Source organism: Temnothorax nylanderi, unplaced genomic scaffold (assembly GCF_030848795.1).
Source record: "Temnothorax nylanderi isolate EJ_2023f unplaced genomic scaffold, tnyl_v1.0 TNYL_tig0774_pilon, whole genome shotgun sequence".
NCBI classification, from domain to species: Eukaryota; Metazoa; Arthropoda; class Insecta; order Hymenoptera; family Formicidae; genus Temnothorax; species Temnothorax nylanderi.
The window spans coordinates 26,880-49,207 of record NW_027249836.1 but is presented as its reverse complement, the minus strand read 5'-3'; the positions used below and the strand labels follow the sequence as shown (position 1 = coordinate 49,207).

Sequence of the window (22,328 nt, the reverse complement as noted above, 5' to 3'; positions counted from 1 at the left end):
GAAACGGCTTCATAGATCGCAAAATCCTTTTACAGGAGTAAAGTTTAGGTACTAATGAAGGATGGGATTGTAAAATAATTAGTAATAATTGAAAAAAATGTAAAAATGCCTAACGAGATATCTGTATCATATATCTGTCCTGGTTCGATTGCTGTGTAGGAATCAGACAATGTAGCCAACCCCGAAACTGCCCACAGCTGCGTGCGCCATCGCGCCGTCTCTCGCAAGATCCGTGAACTACTGCTGTGACATGATTGCTGCTCTGCGTGAATATTTTTGTGAAAAATATACACGATCGTTTCAAAGCTCCCATTTTTATTCTAGGCTTTCAATCTCAATTTCAAAGGTACGTTATTGTTTGTGCACGTCTTCTGAAGGGCGGGAAAGTTTAATTTCGTACATATTACGTATACAACTGTTTATATTAGAAAATAAGGTTATGAGGTGACAGCATTTAAAAAATTTTTTCAATTATTACTAATTATTTGACAATCCCGCCCTTCATTAGTACCTCTACTTTACTCCTGTAAAAGGATTTTGCGATCTGTAAAGCCGTTTCAAAATAGGAGCTTTGACTGTTTTTGTCGGTAATTTGAACGGCTTTAGCATCCCCTTAAGAGGTTAATATATTATGCTGGCAACATGGACATTGTAATTTTTTATTAAAAAAGGAAAAGGATGTTTCTGAGAAATACATTTGTTACATATGTCAAAATCCATATCGACTACGGCCGTCTCTAAGAAATATTATCACGATCAGAACTGTGGATTAAGGAAGGAAAATTGTCAAGGTAATTTATTTATTAATATATTTACATTTATTATATTTAGATTGTACGTGTGGTTATAATTATTTATATATAGTAATTTGTTTATACGTTATTTATTGTTTTATATAAATGTGATGACTTATTACAGAGAGCGAAGGGGTGATGATGATGATTAACGGCGAACTGGTAAAAGTAGAACAACTTCGGAGAAAAGAAAATAATAAATTGCACATGTGGTTTTATGGAAGAGGACGGTTTAATGATCTCTGTCTCTGCTGGCAACATGGACATTGTAATTTTATTGAAAACTGGTAAAAGTAGAACAACTTCGGAGAAAAGAAATAATAAATTGCACATGTGGTTTTATGGAAGAGGATGGTTTAATGATCTCTGTCTCTGCTGGCAACATGGACATTGTAATTTTATTGAAAAGGAAAAGGATGTTCTTGAGAAATACATTTGTTGCATATGTCAAAACTAAGAAATATTATCACGATCAATACTGGATTAAGGAAGGAAAATTGTTAAGGTAATTTATTTATTAATATATTTACATTTATATTTAGATTGTGCGTGTGGTTATAATTAGTAATCTGTTTATATGTTATTTATTGATTTTTTTAATTTGCAGCTTGTCTAACCGAACTCGAAAATCAGTATAAGATAAATCAAAGGACTGCAATGTTGAAGCGTTCTTATGACTTGGTTGCTGCACTTTTACAAATTCAACAACTTCTTCACAGTCTGCGCGTAAAAATCAACGTGGCACATTAAGTTGTAAAGTTATACGTCTGCCTTCTTGGAAAAGTTTTTTTGTCTGCATTATAACGACTAATTTGTTTGAATACGTTCTTTAAGATTACGTAGAGATACTTTGGACAGCAGTGAAGATTGCGTTCGGGATTTACTGCCAAGAGGCGGTTATCAGAGAGGTGCCGATAATTCGGGATATATGAGTGGCAAACAAGGTCGTTTTCCAACCCAGCGTAGAGATCGTAGAGACGAATATCGTCGTACTACTGATGACGAAGACACTGTTTTAAACAGCCAAGACGTTTCAAGCATTGATAAAGGTAATAATAATAATACTTATTGATCGCGCGTGTGCGTGCGTGCGTGCGTGCGCGTGTACACGTGTGCGTGTGTACGTGTGTGAAAGACGTGCTTGATCGGTAGGCTGACGCGCATATTTGTATATATATATGAATACATTTAGAGTTAATCTATATACATTTGTTTAGGCAGTAATGCCAGCCCATGCGACTAATCGACCATGAATAGCAAGGAAGGAACACCCGTGAACGACGTATCTACGTTTAACAACAGTTCGCAAGGATCTAAAGGCCAAAAAGAACATCGGTCTCATCCTCCTCGTATGCAGCAGAGCAATAAGCCTAAAGAAGCTCTTGTTAATGGTACAGTGGCTGAGCAACTACGTTGCGTTGTCGCTAATCGTCAATCGCTACTAACGTTGCTATGTTATACCTGATGAGAGTTATTAATTCCCAGCTCGTAATGTGACGCATACCGATACAAGGACTACACGATTATGGAACGCGACATGATTAGTCTACGCTCGTTGTTAAGACTGTTTGTTACCGACATAAGAATACGACAGTTGTTTAAGAAATCGTCATTCTCTTTAAACACATTTAAGGACACCTAATATTAATATCCATGCATGGTTTAGTTTAATGATGGTAATTACACTGTCATGTTTGATATACGGATACATTCATTAGGAGATAGAGGAGTAGCATTTGGTAAGAAGGATTCCTTGATTGTGCCTCATTTTTATACCAAGCTTCTAATTTATGTGGATGTACCGTATGGTATATCTTGGTCACTCGTTAACGTTTAACGATCCAATATTAGACTGGATAACGTGCGGCTCGTACGTCAATTATTGCTCTGGATAGATTTTTCATCTAGATATGTCGCTCAGTACTTACACAATATATACAATTTGGTATTCGCAATGTGATGTTCTGGTATCGTTCCGATATCGAGTTTATTTAATTTAGCTTAATAGAGTCTTAATCCGATGGGCAAATTATTCAACATACTTTTCACGAATGTTCCGTATTGAGGTAAAATATGTATTGTTGCTTTGATACTTTATTACTTTATTACTTGATCCGATAATTTCGTTGATTATTTTGATACGCGCTGTCGGAGGTGATTATGAAAACCGAAAAACGAATGCGACATAACTAAGATGTAACTTGATGCGGCACAAGGAAAATGGATTTCTGTTATTATTTAATCGTAACAATGGTAGGCGGCAGCTTCAAGAAATTCTGGTTCAAAGGTGTTCCTTTCTATTTACTTGAGAAAATTTAGTTTTTGATTTACGATTATTAGTAGAGTTATTTAACAACATTAGATTTTTACGTTTTAAAGCTGTGTTGATTAATAGCATTATGATGATGACAAAAATCATTTGTTCGAATCTAACATGATCAGATGTACATAAGGAATTGATTTTTATTTCCGAATACACTTTTCATGTAATTTAGCGTCTTTTCTTTCTTTTTTTCTCTTTTTTCTTTTCTTTTAATTATATATATATATATATATATAAAATTAAAATAAATAAATAAATATATATATATATATAATTAAAATAAGTAAATCTATATATATATATATAAATAAATATATAAATATACATATATATTTTTACTTTTATTACAGTCTAAGCATACACTATATCAAACTTTAAGATTCGATATCGAGTTTTTTTCTGCATTGTTTCGTACGATTTAACCCTTAAATGCCACACCTCTCAAGAATCTCGTAAATGACACATGGGGTCTGAAAGACCTCAGCATGAAAAATGTCTCCTTACTTATTGATTTTTTGATATTTAGTTATGAAAATTATTTTCAATGTTGTTCAAGGCTTAGAAAAGAGAATAAAATGCTTATATTGTTAAAATTTCAATTTCAACATAGTATAAAAAATTAAGATCGCCAACAGTTAAAATATTGGCTCCAAAATAAAAAAAATAAAAAATAATAAATAAATAAATATGAGCTCCATTTTTGGCGGGAACATTTGAAAATATATCATTCTAAAGGGTCTGGGGTCCGCTGGACCCCGGATGGCATTTAAGGGTTAAAAAGAATGTAAATTTATACTTAGTAATACCAATGTATGATGTACCAGAGAGAAAGAATGATACATGTTTTATGATATCTAGCTAAAGTACAGACTTAGTGCATACCTTTATTACTATAATACTACTTACAATTAGTTGAAATGTGGATATGTGAACAAATAAACTAGCTTTTTACTATACTAAGCTATAAAATAGATATGATTAATTGTTTTAAATTGATTATCAACATTTATTAAAAATCAGTTATCAATTTAAAACAGTTGTTTCTTCTTCCGGATATGATAATAACTAATAGGACGTATCTCATGAATTTTGCAAAAACACATGGCGGTTGATGCAATATATCGACACCTAACAAATAGCTGTCATTTTATCTGAATATTCTTATGGTAGCAAAAAAACTGAGATATTCTCTAACTTGCTTGTTTCCGATATATTTGTATTGATTGTAATTTGATCATAATTTAAAAATAAAACATTTCTGTACGTAAACTGGCAATTAGTACAATAAACCTTGAATTTCCTTTAATATAAACGATGCGATATATGAATACGATTATGAGCTTATTTTGATCAAACTTAAGGCCATTGCACGTAACAAAGATTCAGCCATAATCGTAAGGTCGTAAAAAAATAAACCAATCATAATCGATTTTTCTCCTTGCGTTTGAAGAATAATCGAGTGTGATTGGTCTATTTTCTTATGGCCTTACAATTATGACTAATGGCTTCTGCCCAAAGGACGCGGAAACGCTTGCTGCGCAGCAAGGAGCGACGCGGTAACCAAGCAACGTGTCACTTTTCTGTAAGAACCAAAAGTTTATTAGCTACCGTGTCGATCGCTTCTTGCCGCGCGGCAAGCGTTTCCGTGTTCTGTGGGCAGAAGCCATAAAAGTCTATCCAGACAAACTTGCATAGGTGCATAACCATATGCATAAAGAAACGGATTGGTCTATTTCCTTATGCACATGCATATGGACCAATCAATTCTCTTATGCTTATGTTTATGCGCTATGCAAGTTTGTCTGGATTGACCTTTAAACTTTGTTATGTGCAATAGCCTTTAAGGGCCCGGACACACAAGTTTTTCGTAACAGTAACAGAAAGTTTCGACCAATCGCGTTGCTTGAATCGGGAACGTATGTACGACCGTATGTTCCCGAATCGAACAAAGCGATTGGTCGAAACTTTACTGTTACTGTTACGAAAAAGTGTGTGTCCGGGGCTTAAAGACCTTCAAGTGGGGAGCACACACTTCTGCACAACGCATAATGCGTAAGCATAAGAAAATTGATTGGTCCATACACATGTGCATAAGGAAATAGACCAATCAATTTTCTTATGCTTACGCATTATGCGTTGTGCAGAAGTGTGTGCTCCCCGCTTCACACATAAAATCCCATAAAGACATAAAAGGTAATAAGCATAAGAAAATCGATCAATTTTAATCTAATATTTTCTTTTACTGGGATTACGGACAGCACAATACTTGATTGGGATTGGTCGATTTTCTTACACTTACATTTTACGTCTTTTCGGGATTTTATGTGTATAGGAAGTTTTAATAAAGATTTTTTAAGGCTCCCTTTTTTGCACTTTTTCAGCCAGTAAGCTAGGTAGACCTACACAATATTTATTAAGTTTTAGACAAATCGGTGAGGAAGCCACTTTTCTTCATAATTACCCGAAGATTTATTTAAATTATAAAATAGCGACTTTTCTCAAATAAAAATTACAAGAAAATGTTATCCTCAAATGATATCCAATTACGACAACAAGTAAGGAATTACACAGCCTAAAACCAAAGGAGAGTATACAAGACAATGCAATAAAATTTTATATGTAACAAAAACAGATGGAGTTATCCTGTATGGTTAAAATATTGCAAAAATATTGGAGATACTGATTGAAAAAGTGCAGAAAGAAGTAGAAAGATATATAATATTTGAAAGAGATTACATATTATTTTTTAATCATGTTAAATGAATAAAGCATTAAAAAAGTATAAAATAAAAAAATTTTTTTAATAAAACCGACTTCAAAAAAGCTCTAAAAAGTAAGAAAAAATGTAAAGCTTTTTTTATTTTTTAAAATTTGTTCTTATTTTTTTTAGATAACTGTCAAGTCTTCCGATGGTCAAGATTGTGTTGGAATCGTGTAGGGGAGACCGGGGCTAGACCGTTAGTTTTTTTTCGGAGCCGATTTTTAACAACAAAATAAATAATTGAAGTTAAATGTGGTATACCACTGTAAAGAGTGAACCTTTAGCTACAAAATTTATTAAGGAAATTTTTATCTACGTCGCTTTGTTTAACCGGTATAGAGCAAAAACGACAACGGTGCAAAAATTGAAATCTCAAAAATGCCGGGGTTGAACCGCTACCCCCCCCCCCCGGGGTTAATCCGTTACACTGCATTTTCAATATATATACGAACATCTAATCCTGAAAAATGATAGGATACATTTTAATAATTGTTTTTTAAGAGAAAAATATAAAAATTTATTTCAAATTTTTATGCGAAACATTATTAAAAAATAATTGTTTTACCTATTCCATAAAACAATTTAGGCACGTGAATACAGAGGTTAACCAAATCGTAAACTCCCCAACGGCACGTCACATTGTCAACGCGGGCAACCACGGGTAACACGCGTGACGGCGTTCCGGTGCCATAGGATCAGCGCGGACCCTCGAGCAACCTAACCAAGCCGCGTTTCTCGCAGGGGAGCGATAAATAGCGACAGGGGGGTTAGAAAAGCTCGCGGTGGAGCGCGACCATTTTACCGACTCGACGGCGTCCTCGCGCCGATTCCTCGACGCGCCGACGACGACGACGACGGCCACGACCACCACGACGACGACGGCCACGACCACCACGACGACGACGGCCACGACCACCACGACGACAACGGCCACGACCACGACGACGACGACGACGACGACGACGACGACGACGACGACGACGACGACGACGACGACGACGACAACGATGACCACCACCGACACCACCACCACTACAACGGCGGCGACAATGACGCCGAGACGATGCGGCGAACGCTGGACGATGCGGTCGCACGCGCGACTGTTACTGACTTAACGACCAACAACGACAATTTACCGCGGCCGGGAGTCGGGACGATCTACCGCGCGCGCGGCATGTCAACTCTCGCGCGGAAATCGCGGGATCTCAGAGCCGTGCCGTGCCTCGCCGAACCTCGCCGACGTGCCGTGAGCGCGAGCGATCTCGAAAACAACGGTCCGCCATCTTTTCGGTCGGCCAAAACACCCGTTTTGCGATGATAAGTGCGTACCATTTCCCTCTTACACAAACTGACGCACGTGCAAGGGAAGACAGAATCACGCTCGAGGGAAACCTAACCTGAAATCGCCGTGAGCTGAAGTCGTGCGCCCGGCGCGCCACAGTGACGAGACAAGCGGACCAGCCCCGGGTGCTTACTAGCGGATAAGCCCCAAACATAAGTTTCAGGTTTGATCGCCCACGAAATATTAGACATTAACGATAATGAAAAAACTACACTGGATTCGTGTTCAGCATGCATTACTCTTTATAATCACGTACCTCGAGATTTGGAGAGCAAATATTATTGCAGATATTACAATATTTCCACGCGCAGAAAATTTCACTTTCACCTTCCGAAAACACGTTTGCCCTCGTAAAAATCATAACACGGCAGGTAACCTGCCGAAACTCCGTTGGTCACATGGGTACCATAAGCAGCGTTTACAATGTTAATAGCGAGTTCGCACAATATACAGGTTCCGAGATATTTGATTTAGCGGATTTACCCCGGTAGCGGTCTAGCCCCGGTCTCCCATATATGTTGTTACCTCGAAAAAAAAAGAAAGTGGTAGTATTATACTTCGAAAAAACCTAAGTAACAAGTGGTAGACGTACTCTTTGTATCTCGAAAAATCTCGAAAAAATCTAAGCAGTAGTATCTTTATTTCCAAAAAATTATAACCCAAGTGATACACATCATAAAATTATGTTACCTTATCAAAGAAGAGTCGCGCTTCAAGTGAGCTATTACAATTACAAAAAAGAAATGATATCTCTTTAAATTACAGCGCCAATTACAAAGAGAATATATATATTGCCTCAAAAAATAATTGTTGCACTACTTTGAAAAATCTTTACATGGTGTCAATTAGAAAAAGAATGTATGATAACAATTTTATAAGATTAAAAAATTTCATTTAAATTTAACAATTAAGGGAATACAAGATATTTAAATACAAAGTTTACATGAGTATTTTCTAGTGGTCACAAAGAATTACAGAAGAATAGTACAAAATAAAAATATTTTATTAAAATATTTAATCCAACGAGGGAATACAAGGTATTTAAATACAAAGTTTATATATGTATTTTTCAATAGAATAAAAGATTTAATCACAAAGAATTACAGAGGTAACAGTACAAAATAAAAATATTTTATTAAAATAGATAAATTTTTCTTGTAAAAAAACTTGGCGCTGCTAGACCTCGAAATTTTAAATAAATAAGGACAACAATAAATAAAAATAATTCAGAGAAGAATGCTACGGGAGTAACAAAATGATTATCAGCGTGGTGTGTATGTGCGAGCGAGTGATATGGGTGTGCGTGACGACGGCGAATAATGCGGCTTATAATTAAGTATAGGATAAGTTTATTTATTTATTTAAAATTTCGAGGTCTAGCAGCGCCAAGTTTTTTTACAAGAAAAATTTATGTATTTTAATAAAATATTTTTATTTTGTACTGTTACCTCTGTAATTCTTTGTGATTAAATCTTTTATTCTATTGAAAAATACATATATAAACTTTGTATTTAAATACCTTGTATTCCCTCGTTGGATTAAATATTTTAATAAAAAATTTTTATTTTGTACTTTTCTTCTGTAATTCTTTGTGACCACTAGAAAATACACATGTAAACTTTGTATTTAAATATCTTGTATTCCCTTGTTAAATTTAAATGAAATTTTTTAATCTTATAAAATTGTTATCATACATTCTTTTTCTAATTGACACCATGTAAAGATTTTTCAAAGTAGTGCAACAATTATTTTTTGAGGCAATATATATATTCTCTTTGTAATTGGCGCTGTAATTTAAAGAGATATCATTTCTTTTTTGTAATTGTAATAGATCACTTGAAGCGCGACTCTTCTTTGATAAGGTAACATAATTTTGTGATGTGTATCACTTGGGTTATAATTTTTTGGAAATAAAGATACTACTGCTTAGATTTTTTTCGAGATTTTTATACTTTACCCGTGTTTTCTCGAAATGGCATTTTTCGCTAATTTTGCAACGATAAGTCACGAACGGCTGCAGATATCGACTTGATTTTTTTTTTAATGAAGATAAAGAATTTTTCCGTAAACTAAACCTATTTTAGCTCACAAAAATTAATTTTTTGTAACTGTTTTAACAACAAATAACTTAAATTTTTCGCAATTTTGTCTTTTTTGGCTGCCATTGTTGTAATCTTGACGTACTTTTTTTACACTTTAGGTTCAGTCTATAGAGGGGAATCTCACCAACAAAAAAATAGAAAAATTCCAGCTCGTTCATCAGGAATCGTGGCAAGAACAGAGCAGTGTTCGCAAATCGCGCGGTCGCCTTTAATCATCAATATCACCCTTAATTATTTATATTCGTGCGACTTTTCGTTTAGTTCGTTAAGAAAGCACTAACATGCTTCAAAAGAAATTTTATGTATGTTTATTTGTTTGTCCACAACCGACATTACGACATTTGAATTTTACCCAATTTTTGGCCGTTTAAACCTTACTATTCCCCTTAAGGTAGTCGTCTCGCTACGTGCTAGTCATGTGACTGTTTGTAGGTTTTCACGTTCAGAAATATATTTCAGGCAATTCTTGCTAAGGGAAAAATAATTTTATGAATTATGGTGTAAAATTTCATACGTGACAAAGTATGTTACTTTTTCCAAATTCTGTGATTTTTCTCATTTGACTCCGTTTTGATCAGCTGATCATGCGAGTCGTCGAGAAAGGTTACAAGTGAGAAAAATACTTGGCAACGTCGCATTTTACGTCAATTACTGAGAAAGGGTTTCAAAACGTATGACAGGGGTGTCAATCACTATCCAATTCGGCTAAGAAAGACGAGCCCCATAACCTGCAACTACAGTGATTAGCCAGCGGCGTTGCCAAGTCTTCCCAACCTAACCTCGACCAAAAAATGTCTGCTCGATTACCGCATTTTCACTAAAATAAACTAAAAAATTAGCAGCGAAATCTCCGGTAAACTATATATTTTATGGTTGCATCGGATTCTTCGAAATCTAATGTACAAAAAGCAATGTTTTTTCTCACTTCATCTAATCGAAAAATGCGAAAATATGTGATTGAAACCGTGATAGAGCCTTCTTTTTCTGGCCGTCTGTATGAAGTAATGCAAAATTTGTGATTTTCGAGATCGATTTTCTAGAGTAAATAGTCGGTAAGGAGCCACAGAAAAAATCGACTGCAAAGCTGATTATATAATTTGATATAAAATCCGAAATCGAAAACTTTATCTAATACATGCCCTGACGAGACGACTACCTTAACCTTTAGATCGCCGGAAAGCCTAAATATAGGCTCTACGTGTGATCGGAACTTTGTATATGTTATATATAAGATATAAGCACAACAATTTGAGGACTTTCTAAGAGGATTAAAGCTCATCAAATGCCGGCGGTCTAAAGGTTAAGGAACTTTCGTTACAATTTTCAAGATTTCCTTACAAATAAAGTTGAGTTTTCACTTTTTGTCAGATTTTTGGAAATAGGCAAAAGTTATAGAAAATAAGATATTACTATATTTAATTAAAAATTGTTCAATCGAGTCTGAGGTACGGTTGTGAATGTGACTAATCGAATTTTATATTAAAAGATATTATACTTATAAATTAGTTTAAATTTTAAAACTGGTTTCGATCTCTACTCACGATCTCTACTCCTCTTCAATGGAGTGGTATTTGGTGGACTGAGTATGCCGTTCATTTATTGCCTCCTTTTATTGTTGTTGTAACAATCCCTTCTTAATTTTTTATATCTTCTGTGGAAGGGGTAATCGTAACCTTATTCGACGCCCCTCTTTAAATTAATTCCCAGGTAGCACATATTAGTTTTATATACGTTTCTTGAACGTAGAGGAAAGTCCCCTATTATGAGATACAACATCTATTTTGCATGATTGCCGGAAGTTTATGTGCAGAATTGAAAAATGTAGTAGGCGAGTGCACGCACGATCAAATAATGAATTTTCTACTAAATAGGTTTTACTCTAAGAGCAATAAGTTCATGATGGAACCAACAGATAGAACCTATTAGTTTAGCAGAAACCTTGTTATCGCATATTAGGAGCGTATCTCATAATAGGGGACTTTCCTCTAGACATATTCCACCCCTATATAATATATAGCAAAAATGCAAGGGTTTCTAAAAGTTTTTTTTGTTAAATACAAAGAACAAATATTTCACATTCTAATTTTTTTATAGTAGGGGAGACCAGGGACAAACGTAAAGTAAGATTTGCATGCGGAAGGATCGAACGTTTTCACCTCCTTTCGATAGTCGTTAAACGGCTGTTTTCCCGTATGTTTAGGCTTCGTTTTATGGCTGTTTGTTTATTGTCGAGGGAAAAGGATAGTTTTCGGTCAATTTCGGAAGTGTTCTGAAACGATCTATAGTGATATTTTATTGAAATGTCTTTTTATTTGAAAATGGCATGCACGACAAAATTGGGTGTTTTCCTTGCCTCGATAGTAAGAATTCAATATGGCCGCGGTGACCATCCAGGAGCCTTAATACTTTAAAGGCACATAATAGAGTAATTGGGCGTAAATCCTTGTGCGGCGTAAATACAGGAATTATCTTAATATAAAAAAGTATTGCGTCGAATAGTCAAGTATTACGACGCTGATTTTTTTATATGCGATAATCTTCTTGTTTTCCGCCGCATCGGTCAATTTTGTGATATTTATCTATAAACATTCTAATATATGCTAATACATTCTGAACATAGATACGCAGATTCTATATATACACTTACTCGATTTACACGGAATATTCCACGTGGCATTTTTTTACGCGGCTGAGATTCGCGTGTGAATAAGCTTTGTGCTCTCCACAAATTAATAAATATTCAAGTGATGTTAAATAACTATCAAGTAAATTTTTTACAAATCATTATTTTAAATAATTAATGCAAAATAGATATTAAATAAATGTCATATAAATATTTTTTCTACATTATTTATTTAAACAAATGGTTCATGTAAAATAAATTTGAAAAGAAGTCAGATTATCGTAATAAGTACGATCGAGTAAGCGGAGTAAGAACATTTAGCTTTAAATATCAAGCAATTATTCCATCGTCACCACGAGAATTAGTAACAGTAGATCTATATGGGCCTCTTCCAGAGGAGGTGTTCAATACTTAATGTTGTGATTATAGACGTATTTACGAAATATGTAGCACTGTATCCAATAAAGAAAGCGACGGCATATACGTGTATTAGTAAAGTTATAAATGAATACATTCCAAATATCGGAAAACCACAATCAATTTTAAGTGACCATGGTACGCAATTTACCTGTAAGATATGGAAAGAAAAATTAGAGAAAACAGATATCAAAGTACTGTATTCGTCGTTCGTTAATAACATTATATAATTTATGAATTTATGAACTATAAAGTGTTTTATTAAAGTTTACGTAAATCGTTCCTATAATAACTAATTGCTCTCATAATTAAATAGATATAATCACGTTAACGTTGAAAATACAGAATAAAACGCAGATATTTTTTCCGTTATATAACAGACATATACCATTCAATGTAAATAAATAAGTAAGAAAAAATAGATTACTTGTACTACACGTTTTTATGTCTTTGGCAGATAATCAACATTCATTTTTGTATTAAAAACGTGGGAGAATTTATGTATAACGTATGCATAACGCGAGAGAATGGTACACGGGAAGGAATTTGCACTTACGCAGTTTTCTTGCACGATAAATATAATTCCTCCGTTTATGCGGTGCTTTTTATATGCGGGCGGAAAATGTATCTTTCTATCGTATTTATGGGGATAATGTTATTTCCGGGGCCCCTCAATTTGATAGTTGTATTTGATGGATCTTTCGCTGAGAAAAAGAATGCCGCAAATCATAATGCGCTACGATGCATAGTTTTTGAGATATCGATTTTTAAATGTAAATAATAGCAATATTGTTGTATGGTTTGCAATTTACCACGTGTGGAAAATTCACGCATGTACTTTGCAAGGCACGCTATGGCCGGTATTCATAGTCGGTTCTTATATTTAAGATCGTCTTAAGTACAATCTTAAGATATCATTAACCAATCACAAAGCGTATTAGCATCTTAAGACATTACTTAAGCCGGTCTTAAAATAAGAACCGACTATGAATACCGGCCTGTGTGTCTAGTTTAACGGTAGTGGAGCTCCCCGCAGGGGAGTGGAACCTACTGCCTCCACGCATAAACTTTCCACGCGAAAGGAGGCGTCATGAGGTGCCACTTTTCAATATCCTAACAATTCTCTGTATAACAAATTATTTCTGTTACAAATATTAAATACTTTTACACAATGTAACTTTTCATAGGAAGCGACGAAAGAAGAAAAAACGGGTTTTTAACTTTTCACGCGAACCGAGGTTCACCCTCACCCTCCCTCCCTGCCGTAGCCCCTCTCCCGCCTACGTGTGTACTGTCTCTCTCTCTCTCTCTCTCTCTCTCTCTCTCTCTCTCTCTCTCTCTCTCTCTCTCTCTCTCTCTCTCTCTCTCTCTCTCTCTCTCTCTCTCTCTCTCTCTCTCTCTCTCTCTCTCTCTCTCTCTCTCTCTCTCTCTCTCTCTCTCTCTCTCTCTCTCTCCTCTCTCTCTCTCTCTCTCTCTCTCTCTCTCTCCCTCTCTCCCTCCCTCTCTCTCCTCCTCTCCCTCTCTCTCTCTCTCTCTCTCTCTCTCTCTCTCTCTCTCTCTCTCTCTCACTTACTGTTAATAGTCCAGTCAATGTAGGAAAACACTTGGAAATTTATCCTCGAAGAGTAAACTTTTTTGGAAAGTGTTCTTTTGGGTTTCAGAAAACATGTCCCAAAAGTTTACCAACGTAAACCCTGTGCTAAATGTTTTATTTAACAAAAAAGACCGAAAAAATCGGTTTTTTTAGTATAACTAAAAAAACATTAATTTTATGAAAAAATAAACCATGCCAATCGAAAGAGGAGAAAATTTTACTAAAGAAACATACCTAAAGTTTTCTTAATATTAATATGTGTAGGAGTAATAATTTTTTAATTAACGCTTCAAAGTGCGTCGATGCCGCCCCGTGTGAAGCCGCCTGCAGAGTACGCGGGCGCGCGCGCACTTTTTAAAAAGGGTTGTAACTTTTGATTGGGTCGATAGAATCAAATTTTACAAAAAGCATTCGAAAGTAGACGTAATTTACTAATTTTCAAGTGGTTTAGAAAAATTGAGAAAGCATTTTGAGTATATTTAAATCGAATTTGAAGAGAGACGATGTGAAATTTTTAACTTATTTTACTAATATCATTGCCATTTATTTAAATTTGCAGATTTTCACTTCTAAACTAAAGCATTATATTCTTAAAATATGTGCTAATAACATAATAAGTGAAAAAAATTACAAAAATTAATTTTTTAAAAGTTGGGACCTCAAAGTTGATAGTTTTCTTGAAATTTCGTTATTTCAAAATTGATCAACAAGTTTGACTGCAGATATTATTGCTTAGGAAATAGATATTAAAGTTTAATAACAGGGTTTTTTAAAGCTGAAAATATGTACTTTAAGATGATAAAAGTTTTATTTGAAAAACAAAATATTAAGCAGGTGTATTTTTCAAAAAAGTATATAAAAATAAATGTCGAACTGGAAAATATGAAAATTTCTCTATTTTCAAAGTCGAAAAAGTAATAGAAAAAAATTTTTTTTGAAAAAATAACTTATGGGATGTTGTAGCTTGGTTCTTAAACTTTAAGACTGTATATCGGAAATATTTTTTTGAACTTATTATTTTAGTGGCTACACGCAATTTAGTAAAAAAAGTCGTATTTACGACAAGAACAGAAGCAAACGAAGAACATAATCGATATTTAAATTACAATATAAATATTGTGACTTAATAACAATGAATATTATATTAATTATGAATATTATATTAATATTATATTATATTATATTAATAAGTAGGGCCCGGATGTTCAGGCGATTTCTCGGCTCGCGCGCGGAGAACCGCAGTGTGCGAGTTAGTCCATGCGCCAGGTCGATTGAGCATTTTTATCGAGGTTGATGGCTTAGGTTAATGTTTTTTTATGTTTTTTGGGTCGTAGAACAAGAATCTGTAAATAGTTTGTGTTTGGCCGGCGCCGCGGGGCCGTGCCCGCGCGATCAGACACGCTTACCCGGCGCGTGGTAACGGCGATAAAAAATATCTCTTATAATGTCTTATATGCTCATATAAGAAGCCATCTTATCATATATGAATTTTGGCCTGATAAGAGTTTATATGGTCATATATGATTATATAAGATTATATATAAGGACATATATGGACTTGGTTAGCGGATGTGGACGAATGAGTGTCAGAGAGTGTATGAGTGCGATAATTCTAGCGAATATTTAGAGTAGGCGATAGTTTGTTAAGGTGCCGGGGGCAGGAGAGGGTGAGTTGAGAGGGGTGGAAGCGACGTAATTGAGGGGACGACGCGAAAAGTGACAAAGAGGAGTATAAGCAAGAATTAAAAAAGGGAGTCAGAATAGGTTAAGTTAAGATAAGGTAGCAACACGCGGTAGGCACGGTTAATTTACAGAGGTAGATAGGCAGGCGAATCGGTGGGACGGGTGGCGACTCGCGGCGGAGAGAGTAGGCGGTACTGGGCAGGCGTGCTTAAGCTCCGTCTACATGCCGAATGAAGTGCAAGGCACAGGCAAAAAGAAGACCGCGAGGGATCTGAAAGGAAGGGAAAGAGCAGATTCGTTGAGCATACTGGATTACGTACGAGGTGGAGATAAGGAGAAAGAGAAGGAACATATCAAGAGGAAACGAGAAGAGAGGGAGAGAATGGCGGATGAAACATTTAAGAGAAGTAATATGATGGATAGAACACCACCAGGTTTGAAGCAGACAGGAGAGGAGAGGGAGATAAAGAAGGAAGAAGGAACACTGATGGGGTTGCTGAGGGAACTTAAAATAGAAATGGTAGGACTGAGGAACGAGATAAAGGAAATAAAAGAAAACTGGGAGCTGAGAGTGGATAGAATGGAGAAGAAGCTGGTAGAGATGGAAGAGAGAATGAAAGTGATGGAGAGATGGAGAGGAGACACCGGAGTTGCTAAAGGAGAAAATATAGAAAAAATAGTGGAGAAAGTAGCGGAATTAGTAAAACAAAATAAAGGAAAAGAAGAGTCGCGAGAAGGGAAGGGGGAGGCAAGGGACGAAATAGGACAAGAAGTCAGAAGATCGAAAAGAATAATAGAAGAAAAAGAGAAAAGAGAGAGAAGGAACAAGATAGTAATAAGAGGGTTGAATTCAAACACAAAGTCGAGTAGCATAAAAGACGTAGCTAGGGAATTGCTAGAGCAAGAATTTAAGGTAAAAAATGAGTTAAGAAGTGTTCAAACCGTGGGAATGGAAGGAAGAGAAGTGGTAATAATAGAATTGGAGGACTGGGAAATCAAAGAGAAGCTAATGAAAGAGAAGAAAAAACTAAAGGACAAAGCGGTAGGCAGAATCTATATTGACCATGATCTGACGAAGACGGAGAGAGAGGTACAGAGAAAAATAAAGGAGCGTGCAAGAATAGAGAAAGAAGATGGAAGATAGTTATAGTTAGTTATAGTTATAGTTAAAGTAGGATATAAAAGATGAATATAGGAGGAAAGCAGTATGTGTGGAGCGAGGAAGCAGACGATCTAAGAGAAAAGAAAAATTTCTAGATGGTGGCCAAGTTAGGAGAAGTGAACCTGTAAGTTGTGGCATTCAAGTTGTGCGGAGATATTTTGAAAAAAGAAATAAACTCGGATTTATCACTATCAACTTCTCTTTCATCACATTCTGTTTTGGTACATCCAAATTTAACAAATTTGCGTTATGATGGTCCACTTGTTTCCAATTGTAACAATCCACAATATAAAATTGTGAAGTATAACGGAATTACATTGAAAGCTGGGACACTCGCGGATAGTTGTTGCGGCTTAAATTGTGGTGCCATTGTATGTATAGAAAATATAGCACACTGTTCAGAGCGAAATATTCCAGTCATTATAGGTCGCGAATTTTTAGAAAAAAAACGACCTATATAATATTCCTTGTTCATCATCATTACTTGGAATTTATAATGTGCACTCATGCTCAGAATTGAAATCGTGACCATTAAAAATGTTATTAGAAAATATGTGAAGTTGCCGCATGGAAATGACAAATATGCAGTTTTTCCATTGATACATAGCAAAATGTAATATGTATTGAAACAGAATTGCTGGCACGATGAAGATGTACGTAGTCGTTGAATTTGAAGATGGACTCTCAGTAGTTCCAAAGAATTGGTTGACTAAAAATCTGACGGAAGCCTTTTGGCCTATTTACACTAGTACTGCAAGACACGACAAAGCAGTTAAACGTATGGAGGAGCCGGAATCTACATGGACAAAATGTTCCATTCGAAAAATATATGGGACATATAGTAAGTAACATTATATTTGTTTCTGAAATATATGTGTATTATTATTTGTTTTCCACATGCAATATTAATGTTTGTTGATGTCTATTAATAATTATAGGACAATGGTACATGTTTTTATTTCCATTATGTTATTTTGTTGCAGTGAGTTATGACGTGGCAAGATAAAAGTTGAAACGAGCCGAAGAAGAGTCTGATCTTACATCAAATACCGAGAAAGATGAATCTCGTAAGAGAACAAGAAAAAATAGAGCTAAAAAAGATATGAACTCATCAATGAGCAGCAATGATATTGAACTGTCAGATGACAGTATTATATTAGACAGCATGCCAAAAGTACCGAAGTTTTCAAACGAAAATATTTATTTGAAAAAAACCGGAAATGCACAAAAAAGTAAGAACTTTATAAAGCACTAGCTTAAACGGAAAAAATATACTCCCCGAATTTCCTGTTTCTAAGTTTAGGGGTTTGGGCTGGGCATTTATGTGTCAGTCGGGACATTTGCTTATATATATATATATATATATTAATACACTAAAAAATAATAGAATAATGTTTCAGTAACGTATTGTTGTATGATTTTCAGGTTTTGATGACAGATCATATGATAAGAGACAGAGTACAAAGACAATGGAAAATACTGCATCAAACAATCACTACAATGTAGGAAAGAAAGATTTTCGTAAGTATAATTTTTGTTGAAATGAGATTTACACAAAAAATTTATAAGTGGCTGTCTTGGGTTTATAACTGAGTATATCTATATTTTAGATATCTATGGGTACGTTCAGCGGAAAAGCAGCTCAGTGAGCACTCAGTGAGCTGCTTTTTTCGCTGAACACAGCCTATCTATCTGAAAACTGTATAAATAATATATACAATGGTTACATTGTTTCATTACTTTTAGATCCACCACCAGTTGTTGGTTCTGGATACATTAGACCCGGTGGGTCTAGGAATTATCAAATAGAAGAAGAAAAAGAAGACGACCCAGTTTATATTGAAAGTAATGAGCGAGATTATGAAGATAATGATGTTGTATTAAGTCCGAGCTTGACCTCTAATAAAGGTTAGTATACAAGTAATTTTTATTTTACTTTATATTTTACAATTATTCATGAATTTTTCATATTGTTAATCTAGTAATTGTAGTTTTATATGTAGGTAAATGTGAGATCAGTATGTTAAAATTGTATTGAAATAGTAATGGTAATATTATTTTATTACATTTAGGTCCACAAAATAAAATATTTCTGAAGATGAAGAATCATGTGATGATGGCGATAATGATAAGGTTAATGCTTCAGTAATGTCGTTAGCAGCAAAGAAGACTAAAGTACTAGGACCAAATGACAATTGTAAACGAAGTAAGTATCCGAATAGTTCCTATTTTACTTACGATTATTATCTATATTTGAGTTGTAATGTTATTTATTCTGAAAAAATTTTGCGTTATATTTTTTATTTGTAGTTCAGATTACATTTTTTCATATTTTTAATTTGTGGAATTTCTGAAAATGTTATCTTTTCTTTTCATACATAAATGGAATCTGTTTTGAATGTTTTTTAGAATCAAACAGTCCTACACAATATTTAATTCGAAAAGTAACGGATATGAACATGAAAATAAATACCATGCTCACGGCCATAAAAAATATTGAACAGCGCGTTGACAAACTTTCAACTGGTACTTTCGAAACGGAAGAAAGACAAAAAATTGATATTTTTCAAGATCTGCCATTGAAGGATGAAAACGATCTTGCAGCGATGGAAACAAAATTAAAAAATAATGCATCTTATCGAAGTGAAATGGTAAGTAAATCAAATGTCTAATTTTTAATATTATAAAATTTCCATACATTCTATACTTTGTACGTTTTTTTTATTGTTTCAAATATTTACAAATATTTCAGACGACACAACTGGCATTTGTATTATGTGAAACATGAAAACATCATGTTTGCGACTGATGAAACTAATGATTTCTAATGACCTGGCGATGAAGTACAGTTGGTATGGTGCAAAAAAGAAACAAATATTTTCCAAATTAGAAATTTGCAAAATAATTATAAGTAAGTAAAATATTTAAAAACAATTTGTATTTTTTTTATTAATGAATGCTATAATTCCTGTAAAAGTTGAAAGATATGTTCCTAAATATTTTCGAATAATTTATTAATTTATTAATTAATAAAAACATTTATTAATATTGATATATTAAAGTATCTTTTGTGTATATTAGAGATAGAGCATATAATTATTTGTAACTGAATTTAAATTATTAAAAATCTAATAATATTATACAAAAATTAAATTAGCATAGACATATTTGTTCTACTATTTAGAAATAATAAACAATAAAATGTTATTTTTTCAGGTGTGATACGAAAATCATTTTTTGATGTGACAGAGGACCAAATTTCAGCTCCGATTAAAATATGGTTAGCCCATGCCAAGGAATAACGTATGACGAGAAACAAAGAACAAGAAAAAGAAGACGTGCCTTTGGAAAACGTACGTTAGATTGTAAACGATGCAGTAATTAATATGAATATTTATCTTTTTGCGTAAGAGTCAGATCAGTTTAGTAGCAACATGTTTTCTTTCTTAAAAGTTTTATTTTTTAAATGTTGGTCTTCTTTGCAATATTGTCGAGATGCTGTAGCAACATGTTTCCTTTCTTAAAAGTTTTATTTTTTAAATGTTGGTCTGCAATATTAGTTTTCCGTGTATAGGAATTAAGTGGAAGTGATTGATGGTATAGGATAAAGATGGACGATATTTTCATTTATGATGCGTATCGATACTTTCAGACTGTATCACCCATCTCTAGTATAGGATAAACAAAATAATAATTACTTACGCGACGTAAATGATTATATAGTTTTCCAGATAAATATGTTAATAACTACTCTTAGTTATTTAGAGAGAATCCTAAGGTCATTGCCTCACTGTGCCAGTATTATCAATGCAATTCTGCCGTAGTGACACACTGTCCGCGTTGGTCCAGTTTTGCATAGAGAACTTATTTAATATGGTTTAGCGTAATGCAAAAAAACCAAAAATCTTTAATTTTAGTGTTATATGTAGATAATCGCGTTAGCAAAATATTAAGTATTATTTCGGAGAGGTATTATTCTCATAAGGAAAGTTTCATATTAGGAAATAAGAACCTTTAGTTAAGCGTATGTCACACGCAATCAATTTTACACTGACCGTTAAACGCCTATTTTTCTTACGTCTTACGTTTTTCAGCTAATGCACAACGAGCTGATATACTTACATTTAGAATTATTCACATTTAGATTATCGGAACATTTAAAACGTTGTGTCTGGAGGAGCAGCTTATTTGTTTACTTTTCTAAACGCGAGATTTTATCGCTCCTATTTCACGTGCTGGTTCTCGTTCCCGTAAAACAGATTGCGTGCGACGACGAAGTGTTTGGCTCGCGTACGTTGTAGTCAATTTGTGATACCAATCGTGTATTTGTGCAATATGTACCAACAGCTCAACGAATTTTGCTTCGTCTTCTCATTTTGTAATGGGTATGTTTCGTCGAGAGGATGACATATAGTTAATATATGTATTTTTTTTCTTTGAAAAATATATATTATGTACAGCGACATGTGCACATACGTATGTAACATGATATATGTATACTTATGTATATGTGTGTGTGTGTGTGTGTGTGTGTGTGTGTGTGTGTGTGTGTGTGTGTGTGTGTGTACATCTATGTATACTGAAGGATGGTCCGTATATGGAAAGACAACTATATAATTTTGTAACATATATAATACAACACGTATTGAAACATCCATGAACATATGATGCCTTCTCTTGCCATATATGTATCATTCGTAAACTATTATTTACTGTATATCCCCGTAGGGTTCACAGTCTAGTATCTTACGGCGTTTTTGCAGGGACGTACCCAACCCTATCCCACTCTCATCCATTTCCTTTGGACCAACGGTTTAACGTCTCTTCCGAAAGACGGAGCCCAGTTTTTTCCGCACAAGATCTTATCTTGCACGGAGGGCGCAGTTTCTTCGGAAAAAAACTTTTTCCATACTACATGGCTTTAGTGGACTCGAACCTGGTTCCTCAGATTACGAATCTGGCGCTCTACCACTAGACCACACTGCCGCCCCTATATGTATCATTTGTATAATTATAACTTGCCGCTTACAGCTGTAAATGCGCTGCAATTACGTTACAAAATTTATAAAGTTATCTTCTATCCGAAATATCGAGATTACTGTCTGACATAACAAGATAATTGCATGTTCGCACTGTAAAAATTGTTTGTCTTAATGTATTATTCAATTGAAAATGTATTCACGAGATATTTGAACGATTGCAGTGTTCTCGAATTTTAAATCACGCTTAATTTTAAAGTACATTTTTCTGTGCAAACGATAACTTACGAGTGAGGACTCAGATTTTTTAATCTTTCCAACAAGTTGTGTGACTATAATACATTTTCCTATCCTTTTGTTTTAAATAAGCGTCATTAGATACACGACATGTAAAAAATGCATACTTTCCTATTTCTTTTTTGTTTACTTATGTGCAATCCTTTTTAAGAAAACGATTATTTTCGCTAGTTTTAAATATGTAGGGGAGACCGGGGCCTAACCGTCGCCGGGGTTGAACCGTCAAATCAAATATCTCGGAACCTGTATAT

At 34.5% G+C, this 22,328-nt stretch overlaps 2 long non-coding RNA genes and 1 pseudogene across 9 annotated transcripts; all 3 read left to right on the top strand.

The window, feature by feature from the left end:
* Positions 1–92: 92 nt before the first annotated feature.
* On the top strand, positions 93–4,386 carry LOC139785301 (uncharacterized). Of its 8 annotated transcripts, none has more exons than XR_011721880.1 (6): positions 96–346; positions 567–791; positions 919–1,299; positions 1,402–1,547; positions 1,629–1,843; positions 2,012–4,386. It is a non-coding gene; the product is annotated as an uncharacterized lncRNA (long non-coding RNA). The 8 variants fall into 8 exon arrangements; XR_011721881.1 differs by having other exon boundaries at positions 100–346; positions 607–791; XR_011721883.1 differs by having other exon boundaries at positions 106–346; positions 672–791.
* Positions 4,387–6,050: 1,664 nt separating this feature from the next.
* On the top strand, positions 6,051–12,424 carry LOC139785302 (uncharacterized). Its single transcript, XR_011721887.1, has 2 exons — positions 6,051–7,383; positions 9,421–12,424. It is a non-coding gene; the product is annotated as an uncharacterized lncRNA (long non-coding RNA).
* Positions 12,425–17,446: 5,022 nt separating this feature from the next.
* On the top strand, positions 17,447–21,456 carry LOC139785300 (uncharacterized; annotated as a pseudogene).
* Positions 21,457–22,328: the final 872 nt, after the last annotated feature.